We start from the raw sequence: 11,107 nt of genomic DNA, 5'->3' as shown, positions 1-11,107 counted from the left end.
CACAATTGATTCACGCATTAAAATAAACCCAGATTTATACTTATTCCAACCATAAGCCGATAAGATTAAACAGATATTATGACAGTTCAGAAGAAACACAAAATTCCAGAAGAAACTTATCTTTATTTCCACTTTGTCCTTAATACATCCATATTTTCCCTACGCACTCAGCTGCAGGGGTCGGCGCACACAGTTGTGGACTTTCCAGGCCTCTACACACACAGCTTCAGAGCCTCTACCTACTACCCCAATCCCTTGACTCAGACTTACAGACGCTTTCCAAATATCTTTTTCAAGAACCCATTACATTTCATATGATCAAAACTCTCCTCTTTATACCCAAAGAGCCTCGCTCTATTTATACCCTTCTTTGGCTCGCGATCCCTACATGGGCCGACTCTATTTATATATCTTTACATTATTTTCGGGCAGACCACCCTTTGACTCAATTCTACTATAATTCGCGCTCCGCATAATTCGAAGTTTTTACAATAATTTAATCCTACTTTCTGGGCTTTCTGTCCCAAAACCCATTTTGCGGGACCTCTGCTGATCCAAATCAGATCCATAAATGACTGTCATAGAACCATGACTATATCGGGATGAAACAAATCCTTGAAGAATCCAAAACAGCAATCGGAAACACCCTAAACCAGTGGCAATGGCAGCCGGCGCGGAACGACGAGGACCTCGGTCAAAGCGCACTGACTGAGGCCCATGGAGACTGCGCAGGAGGTCGATGTAGCCCCTAGGAGCCCCAGAACGAGAAAAGGAGTTGATTTTCGATGTGCAATTAGCGCCTAGCTAGGCAAACAAGGCTAAAATGGAAGAGCCTTAAGAACTCGGTCACGTTGGGAGCCAGAGGACCGTGGGCGGAGAAACGAAAAGCGCCAATGTATGAAGGTGGGACCCACGACTTGGAAACCGACGGTTTTGGTTGGGGCACCCTTGAACGGTAAGAGGTTTTGGAGGAAAGCAGAGTGATCCCACTCAGCGATCGACGCGTGTTAGTGGAGGTGAGAGAAAAATCGTCGTGATCGCGCGTTATCGATCGAGCAAGTCAACCGCGCTCGACGTGCGTATGACGTTGGATCTGGAGGAGCCCAGATTGGACGGCTGAGATTGCGCTCAATAGACAGAAACGGAATCAACAGAGAATTAAGCCATGATTTAAGGGGATTTGGAATCCTTTGACTGCCACGGTGGAGAAAGAATGTATCCACGACATAACCAAAGAAACGAATTGACGAATAGGCTGGTGCTATTCCAAAGGAGACATGTGGCTACTTCTCGAGCGTTCATGCTGACGCCGAACAGGGAACTCCCAGCACACCGGCGGAAGGAGAATCGACGCAGGCAGGAGAGGAACTGAACAAGCATGGAGATCGAATGGCTAAATCCATGAACAGAGACAGTTGAATAGAGATTCGGAGAGAGAAGAGTCCAAGCGACCAAGAGAGACAGTGAATAGTGAACCCTGAGAGGAGGACTGAGCATAGAGAGCAGTAAAGCCAAGCAGAGGAGACAGAGGGCCGAGCTAACGACAGGCAGCATCAGGCACCAGAGAGCTTGAAGAATCAAGCCTTCCCATAGAGGGATCTGTCAGGATTAAGCATCACAGTTGGCTCTTTCCACTGTAGACCGAGGGTCACAGAGCTGGTAGGAAGGAAAAGAGTCTGTGAACTCCAAGTGGCTTGGGGAATCCAAGAACTACCCTACCAAGCAAAATATGCTTCAGGAGAACTCATATTGAGTCCTTGCATGGTAATTTCTCTACTGAAAGACACAATTAAACAAGGCCACCACTGAAGCTGGACCGGAGACATAGCCCTGGAGAATAGGGTGAACTCCTTACTAAAAACTGTTTGTGTCTTTGTGTTGCTTACAATATTTCTCTGTTGTCTTTCCATTTATTTTCTATGTATTGGCAATCTGAACGATCCGTTGTTTCAATAACACAGAACACACACACCATCACATGAGTTTGTAATACCTTTTGTTTAATAAATATTCAACTGAGGTCACTCATAGGGTGATTATCAAATCAAGTGGTATCAGAGCTCTAGGTTGTAAGGTTAGACAAGCTTGTGTTGGTTTAGCTGTGAATGCTCACTAGATCAAAGCTCAAATTAGGAGAAGGAGAGTTGGTGGAAACAAATCTTGAAATTGGGAGAGTCTATTCTCAGAAGTCAATGTCAGAAGAAGGTTCTATAGGGACAGACCCTCAATTCATAAAAATTTTCCTAGCTATAAAGTCTATGGTAGAAGAAATGTATAGGGACTTTAGAAAGCATAAGGGTGAATATTCATCAGGCTCTAAGCAAGATAAAGAAGAAGATGAATCTCATTCCCATGACCACTCCAAAGGAAAGGGGAAAGAGGAAAGCTTCCCTACACCTCCTAGTGGCCCTGTGCATAATAAGAAGGCATCTTTGATTAAGTTAGATGTTAAATTTGATTTGCTTATATATGATGGAGAGCTAAATGCTGAAAAGTTGGACAATTGGATTAGAAAAATTGATGTGTATTACAGAGTACAAAATATAGACTCAGACAAGAGCAAGATTCAGCTAGCAAGCCTTTGCCTAGGGGGCACTGCCTTGGTTTGGTGGGAAGGCAGAACCCAAGCTGATATGAGGAAGCATGGTAAGACCATCTCTGTCTGGAGTGAATTTGTTACTGCAATCAAAAAGCAGTTCTATCCATTGGCCTACATGCAACAAGCCATGATGAGTTGGAAAACTCTTCGGCAGTTGAAAGGGAAAAGTGTACAAGGGTATACTCAAGAGTTCAGAAAGAGAGCATTGATGTTGGGTATCTCTTAGATTCACCAGAAACTCTTTTGAAGTACATTGGTGGTCTACACAACTGCATGAGGCATACCATCCTCATGTTTAATCCCACTAGTATAGATGAGGTATCTGTACAAGCTACTCATCTAGAAGCTAGAGGAAAGAATGGAAATCTAGAAGTTGGGGGACCATCCCAACCCACTGTAAGCAAGAGCAAGGAGAAAAGAAAGTAGAAGTGGAAAGCAAGGAAGGCTAACACTGCATAGAAAGGCAAAGCTTCATGCACTCACTGTAAAAAGGAGGGGCATGATGATGAGCACTGTTGGATTCTGCATCCAAAGCTGAGACATAAGAAGTTCGAGGGTAAGAAGAAGAAGACTGCTGCAGCTATTCAAAAAGATTTGGGGTCAGAATCGGGAGATGAAACAATCATTGCAGCCATAGGTATAAAAGGTTATCTGCTTTAGAGAATGCTGAAATCAAGAAGCAGGTGCAGGAGTTGCTCGAGAAAGGGTTCATCAGGCCTAGCACATCACCATGTGGGTCACCAATCATTTTGGTGAGAAAGAAAGATGGCTCGTGGAGAATGTGCATTGATTACCGAGCACTGAATAAGATAACAATAAAAAATCGTTATTCCCTTCCTCGCATAGATGATCTTTTAGATCAACTGAAGGAAGCTGTTTATTTCACCAAGTTGGATTTGCACAGTGGATACCATCAGGTTAGAGTTACAGAGCAAGATGCATGGAAGACTGCTTTCAAAACAAAGCAGGGATTGCATGAATGGCTGGTTATGCCTTTTGGCTTGACCAATGCCCCTGCTACTTTCATGAGATTAATGAATGATGTACTCAGACCTTTTCTTGATGATTTTGTTATTGTGTATTTGGATGGCATTCTAATTTTTAGTAAAATGTGGGAAGAACATTTAAAGCATGTTAAGCAGACATTAGATGTTTTGAAAAGAGAAAAACTTTATGTTAAACTCTCCAAATGTGAATTTGGAAAAACCTCTCTAAATTATTTGGGTCATATAGTAGGGGGAGGTGAATTGAAAATAGATCCCTCTAAAGTGGCATTCATTGTAAACTGGCCTAAACCCAAGTTTGCTACAGAAGTGAGAAGCTTCTTAAGAGCAGCACAGTATTGGAGGAAGTTCATTTCAAATTTTTCCTCAATTGTAACTCCCTTACATCCTTTGATAGGATTGAACAAGGTGTTTCAGTGAGGAGGCAAACAGCAGAAAGCCTTCGACACCTTGAAAGAAAAAATTAGTACAGAACCTGTACTAGCACTGCCAGATCTACAAAGACCATTTGAGATCCAAACTGATGCCAGTGACTATGCCATGGGAGCAGTGTTGACACAACATGGTAAACCCATATGTTATCATTCTGAGACTTTTAATCCTGTAGTAGTTAACTATCCTACATATGATAAGGAATTGTATGCATAAGTTCAGAGTGTGAAAAAGTGGAAACATTACTTAATGGGCAAAGAAACAATAATACATACTGATCATCAACCACTTCAATACCTACACTCCCAAACTAAGTTGCAACAATCAAGACATTACAGATGGATGGGTTTTCTACAACAGTTTCATTTAGTCATCAAATATAAAAAGGGCATACATAACAAGGTTGCAGACATGTTATCTAGACCCATTATAAATGCATCTACCATACTTAAGCATAATTCTGTGCTGCATGAAAGCTACATAGAACAGTATGCTCAGGACATGGACTTTAAAGATGTATATGCAACTTTGAGTCAAGGCAAAAGAGTAGAAGAATTGGACTATCATGTAAAGGATCAACTCTTATATCATTGTGGGAAACTCTGCATTCCACAAACTGAGAGAGAAAAGATAATTAGGGAAGCACACACTTCTCTGATATCAGGTCACTTTGGGGTAAGTAAAACAATTGCACAGCTGCAAAGTTTCTTCTATTGGCCAAGAATGAGTGAGACAATTTCTAGATATGTAAAGGGGTGTGCTATGTGTGCTAAAAGCAAGCCCAACAACAGAAAACTAGGCTTATACACTCCCTTGCTAGTTCCTTCTCACCCTTGGGAGAGAATTTCCATGGATTTTGTGGGAGGACTGCCTAAATCTAGGAAAGGTCATGATTATCTATATGTTGTTGTGGATAGGTTCAACAAAATGTGTATTTTGATACCCTGTAGTAAACAGCTTATAGCTGAACAAACTGCAAAGTTATTCTTTGAACATGTATGGGTTCATTTTAGATTACCCACTTCTATTATATATGATCGAGACACCCAATTTGTGGGAAAGTTTTGGTCCAGTTTGTGGGAACTAATGGACACCAAATTAAAGAAAAGCACAACTTTTCATCCACAAACAGATGGCCAGACAGAAGTAGTTAACAGGACAGTGATCTAGTTACTGAGAGGATATTGCAGCAAACACCCTAAGCTTTGGGATGAACACTTGTGTTATGTGCAGCATGCTTACAATTGGGCCAAACACTCTTCTACCCAAAGATCTCCTCTTGAGACCTGCTTTGGTTTCATATCAAGGTCTCCCTTGGATATTGTCTTTGGTAAAGATACCATGGTTGATAGACACAGTGATGTGGATAGGGCAACTAGGTTCATTGAAAAGATCCAGGAGATCCACTAGGAAGTATAGGAACAACTGGAAAGGAGCCAGGCCAAGTACAGGGCTAGGAATGATAAGCATCGGATGGAGCATAACTTTCAAGTTGGAGACCAAGTCTGGCTATATATCAGCAAGGACAGGATGCAAGGTTAAGGTAAGAAGCTAAAACCTATCAGGTATGGACCCTTCAAGATACTTGAGAAGATTGGTGAAAATGCTTTTCGCCTTGATCTGCCAGCTTACATGCACATCTACTCAATCGTGAACGCAGATTGCTTGAGGTTGTTTGAACCTTCAATAATTGAGGACCCTGAAGAGCAGAGTCAATTGCCTTCTGTAGATGACCTGCTACCTGAATATCTTAATGAGTTGTAGAAAGATACAGTGATGGAAAAGAAGGTAAGGACGATGTGCAGTGGACAGGTGGAATACCTCAGGATTGGGCTTAAAGGTTCGAAGTCGAGCAGTGCGAAGTGGATTGAGATTGGACAAGTGAGACAGTAGTTTCCTCACTTAGTCGATGCTTGAAGAAAACCAAATTTTGGTGTTCCAAAATCTTTTTAGTAGGGAGGTCGTGATCCAAATCGAATCCATAAATGACTATTATAGAACCATGACTATATTGGGAAAAAGAAATCCTTGAAGAATCCAAAACAGAAATCGGAAACACCCTGAACCAGTGGCCATGGCAGCCGGCACGGAACAATGAGGACCTCGGTCAAAGCACGTTGACTGAGGCCCATGGAGATTGCACAAGAGGTTGATGTAGCCCCTAAGAGCCCCAGAACGGGAAAAGGAGCTTATTTTTGATGCGCTAATCGCGCATCGCTGGGCAAACAGGGCCGAAATGGAAGAGCCTTAATGACTCGGTTACGTTGGGAGCCAGAGGACCGTGGGCGGAGAAACGAAAAGTGCCAACGTACAAAGGTGGGAGCCATGACCTGGAAATCGTCGGTTTTGATCAGGGCACCCTTGAACGGTAAGAGGTTTTGGAGGAGAGCGGAGCAATCCCACTCAACGATCGACGCATGGCAGCGAAGGTGAGAGAAAAACCGTCGTGATCGTGTGTTATCGGTCAAGTAAGTCAACTGTGCTCGACGTGCGTAGGACGTTAGATCTAGAGGAGCCTAGATCGGACGGCTGAGATTGCACCCGATAGACAGAAGCGGAATCAACAGGGAATTAAGCTGCGATTTAAGGGGATTTGGAATCCGTTGACCGCCACGGTGGAGAAAGATGTATCCATGACATTACCGAAGAAATGAATCGACGAAGAGGCTGGCATTGTTCCGAAGGAGACATATGGCTACTTCCCGAGCGTTCATGCTGACACCGAACAGGGAACTCCTAGCACACCAGGTGGAAGGAGAATCGACACAGGCATGAGAGGAATCGAACAGGCATGGAGATCGAATGGCTAAAGCCATGAATAGAGACAGTCGAATAGAGATTCAGAGAGAGAAGAGTCCAAGTGACCAAGAGAGACAGTGAACAGTGAACCCTGAGAGGAGGACTGAGCACAGAGAGCAGTAAAGCCAAGTAGAGGAGACAGAGGGCCGAGTTGACCACAGGCAGCATCGGGCACAAGAGAGCTTGAAGAATCAAGCCTTCCCAAAGAGGGATTTGTCAGGATTGAGCATCACAGTTGGCTCTTTCCACTGTAGACCGAGGGTCACAGAGCTGGTAGGAAGGAAAAGAGTCTGTGAACTCCAAGTGACTTGGGGAATCAAAGAACCACCCTGCCAAGCAAAATCTGCTTCAGGAGAACTCATATTGAGTCCTTGCATTGTAATTTCTCTACTGAAAGACACAATAAAACAAGGCCACCACTGAAGCTGGATTGGAGACGTAGCCCTAGAGAATAGGGTGAACTCCTTATTAAAAACTGCTTGTGTCTTTATGTTGCTTACTATATTTCTCTGTTGTCTTTCCATTTATTTTCTGTGTATTGGCAATCTAATCAATCCGTTGTTTCAATAACACAAAACACACACACCATCACATGAGTCTGTAATACCTTTTGTTTAATAAATCTTCAATTGAGGTCACTCATAGGGTGATTATCAGATCGTCTGCTACCCAACAGAAAGCGTGATCCAAATGGATCCAAGAACACTCTCTAAGTCTTGAAAACTCAAAAAATCATGTCAACGACCAAATAAAATTGCATGAGAAAACCTTTCGGAATGGGGAAAAACACTATCGAGAGGCAAAAACACGTGAAATCAGTGAAAATAATAGAGTGTCAAAGGCGAAGAAAATGAATGCACAATAGCAGTCAAATCTGGCTGATCAATGTTCCAAATCTGATCGACAATCACAATCGACATGGGCAGACAACGGGTATCGGCGCAGACCACATCACACTTACGATGGCAACCAGAGGAATCAACTAGGACCGTTGATCAAGCACATAGATCGATGGCCCACATTGTATCGCATGATCGCTATCAAGGATTACAGGAACACATATAACAGCCTGGGGTTATCATGATATGTGATTATGATCGATTGCATCGCTGTATCGCAATCGGGGCTTGTTATGAATGTTGAAAAGTGTGCAACAAGAAATTCTTGATGAGAATGCAACAAGATGATAGAGCTTAGTGAAAAGAGTCGCCTTCACTAAGTGGGCCTGCAGGCAAATTATGGCGCAAGTTCTATTTTTGATCCCAGCAGGGATGATCACAGTATGGGTGATCATAGTATGGGTGATCACAGTATGAGTGATCATAGTATGGGTGACCACAGTATGGGTGACCGTAGTATGAGTGATCACAGTATGAGTGATCAAAGTCTATTTTTAGACTGGCTGTCAAAAATAGAAAAGTCAAATATTATTGTCTCATAATAATATTTGGACTATAAACTTGATCTTATTCTCTTGGAGCACTTCAGGATGAGCTACGGATGTGGTACATGCAGATCCCAGAAGGAAATATGATGTTACCTATGGGATGACTAATATTTGCATGCAGGACTTCAGTTAGAACTCAAGTGAGTTGAGTTTAGTGGACTGGAGGTGCAGTTGATGGAGTTGGTTCAGTTTAGCTTTGTTAAACTGGTTGTATTTAGTCTAACTGGCAAATAGACTAGAGATGAGTTGGGTGAATTAGTTATTAATTAATTCACAAGTAATTAACTCATAATGCAACTATAGAATACATCATTTAACTCAGTTGCATGTCAGTGCATGTTCAGTTCAGCAGGGACAGGTGTTAGAGGATCAGATTGCTATCAGTTGTGACTATAGCTGTGCATGATGATTTGCACAATCAGAGGGATTGAGTATGACAATGAATTGGCCAATACCAAGAATTGTAGCCTGTGCTCACGTCCAACACAGTGTGAGTGATTATCTGCAGGTCAAATACGAGTTTGGTAAACCATTCTCATCAATTCTTGAGCAGGTATTGAGCTGTGGAGGCAGGCAAGCAGCGGGGGAGATTTGGAGATCAGATCTGAGCTGTATTGTGTGTATCATGTGGAGATAGTACTGAGTACTTGTGAGGAGTATTGTACTATGTATTGTTACATGATTCAATCAATATAATATATAGATAGTTAGGGTTTTTAGCGAGATTCTTTCCCCGGGAAAATACTGTGTTGATATGTGTGATTGATGCTTCTATGTGCGCCTGTGAATTTTTCTGCTTCTGTAAATTGATGATCAACGTAGAGGAGCTTATGTATTGTGTATGTATTCTGTAATAGTACATGATCAGGATAATCTCCATTGAATATGTGTCATATTATTCAAAATTTCTACATGGTATCAGAGCTAGATGAATTGTAGAAAAATTCTACATGGTATCGGAGCGAGCTGATTTGTAGAAGAAGTTCTACATGATATTAGTGTTGTTGATCATCAGATCTACTATTCAGAAAGTGTTTACAATTTATTTCTTCAGGCAGAGTCTGTAATCGGGCTAGGTAGCCTCTGGATTCATCCTTCTTTTGGAAGGTGAGATATCCGGTGAATGCCCAGACAGTCAATCTCTGTACAAGAAATACTTTGTTCTCACGAATTCTAGATCGGAAGTGGTTGAGTTTTTGAGCTGGTGGAATTCAAATTTAATTCCAAAGCAAGAGATAAAACTCAGAAACATTAAGTGTGAGAATGGAGACAGTATGCCCCAGTATCTCACAAAGTTCACCCAATGCTGGGATGAGTTGGGAAGTGTGGGGATGATTGTCAGATGAGGATGGTGAGTCTAGTACTCCTTGACCTTCCTAAGAGTTGGCATAGCTACCAGGACTTGGTGAATGGAAGGGAGAAACTGCCAGGATGGGAGAGACTTTGGTCGGATCTTGTGCAGGAGGAGATTAGACGGCGCACCAGAGACAGTTCTTCATCCATGCAGGATGAGGAGAACTATGCCTTAGCGAGTAAGGCGAAGAAGGGGAAGGGGAAGGTTTCTCTTTCTGAATCCAGTTCTTCCAATGATGGGAAGAAGGTTGACAAGTCGAAGGTGAGATGCTTTCGTTGTCATGAGATTGGTTCATGGGTCAAGAACCTGTATGCTCTTGAGGTTCAAGATGAATGCAAAGCCTTGAGCAGCAAGGAAACTGATGGAGAATTGGTGGTTGAGAGGAAGCGTATATTACCTCTCAACATGCAGAGCCAGAAGAAGTCTCAGACGATTGTGGAGGAGCCACGATTGGTGCAACAACTTTCAGGAGGTTGTGGAGGAGCCACAACAGGGGAAGCTGAGAGGAGATCGAGTAGAGACATCTACTCATCCAGAGACCTCCAGTAGGGGGAAACTTTGAGCCAGGTGGGCTGAGGGATCACATGCAGCCATACCTCCAGGTAGGAGGTGGGGCGATATAGAGTGATCGTCCCAAGGAGGAGGGGCAGGATCCTTGAGGAACCCAACCTCTTGGATGAGACCTTGCTACGGGAGCCCCGATGTGTAGTAGTAGGAACTGACTGATTGGGTAGAGACAGATGCAGATGGAGTGGCAGAGAGAGCGACAGTGCAGGGAATCCCAGGACAGCGCATAGCTAGCAGGCTGCAGCAATGCGAGAGGCACACGTGTTTTGCACAGTGCTAGGTGGCACAGAGAGGTGTGAAATGGTGCGAGATGCATGGCGATGTTGTAGTAGCGTAGATGTCAGAGAGGGAGCACTTGTCAGCAGCAGATAGAGCTTCAACATCAGAGGGTGTTTCTAACCCAATAGGGAGGTCAGTTGGGAGGTGCAGTGCGGATGCAATGCTGGGAGATAGAACTAGCAGCAACACAGATGTAGTCAGAGATCAAAGTGACAGAGGCTAGAGCAGTCAGATACTGAAGAGCACAGAGATGCAGAGTCTTCAGTCGGCAGAGGTTATAGCAGTCAAAGATTTTGATGACAGAGCAAGTGGACCGGCCAGATGTGTTGCATGGAGAACATTCCAGAGTTACAGGATCGGGTTTGAGAGGAAGCCTTTCTTGTTGAGAGGGAGTGTTGAAAAGTGTGCAACAAGATGATGGATCTTAGTGAAAAGAGTCTCCTTCACTAAGTGGGCCCGCAGGCAAATTATGGCGCAAGTTCTATTTTTTATCCTAGCAGGGATGATCACAGTATGAGTGATCAAAGTCTATTTTTAGACTGGCTGCCAAAAATAGAAAAGTCAAATATTATTGTCTCATAATAATATTTGGACTATAAACTTGATCTTATTCTCTTGGAGCACTT

The sequence above is a fragment of the Pinus tabuliformis genome, chromosome 8 (assembly GCF_031772625.1).
Source record: "Pinus tabuliformis cultivar Carrire ecotype Pingquan chromosome 8, CPIR1, whole genome shotgun sequence".
NCBI classification, from domain to species: Eukaryota; Viridiplantae; Streptophyta; class Pinopsida; order Pinales; family Pinaceae; genus Pinus; species Pinus tabuliformis.
This window is presented reverse-complemented; position numbering follows the sequence as displayed.